Genomic DNA, 258 nt, shown 5'->3' on the forward strand with positions numbered 1-258 from the left:
CTCTAGCCCTTGTCGGTGGGAGAGGAGAGGAAAGAGAGCGATTGTCGCCGAAATGAAGCGGAGGGTTGCTTTGTTTGCCACCGAATTCAAGAACTTTAAGAATGCTCAAGAATTCGTGGGCGATTTTCGCGAGTGCCGTGGCTCGGTTGCTACCCTCTACAAGTCGTAGAACGAGGACTTCTCTTTTCCTGCCGAGGTCGCTGAGATGTCGGGTCTTATGAACGGGTGTGCCCATGCCGAATCCTTGGTTCCTCCGAT

This window comes from Brassica oleracea, chromosome C7 (assembly GCF_000695525.1).
Source record: "Brassica oleracea var. oleracea cultivar TO1000 chromosome C7, BOL, whole genome shotgun sequence".
Classification (NCBI taxonomy): domain Eukaryota; kingdom Viridiplantae; phylum Streptophyta; class Magnoliopsida; order Brassicales; family Brassicaceae; genus Brassica; species Brassica oleracea.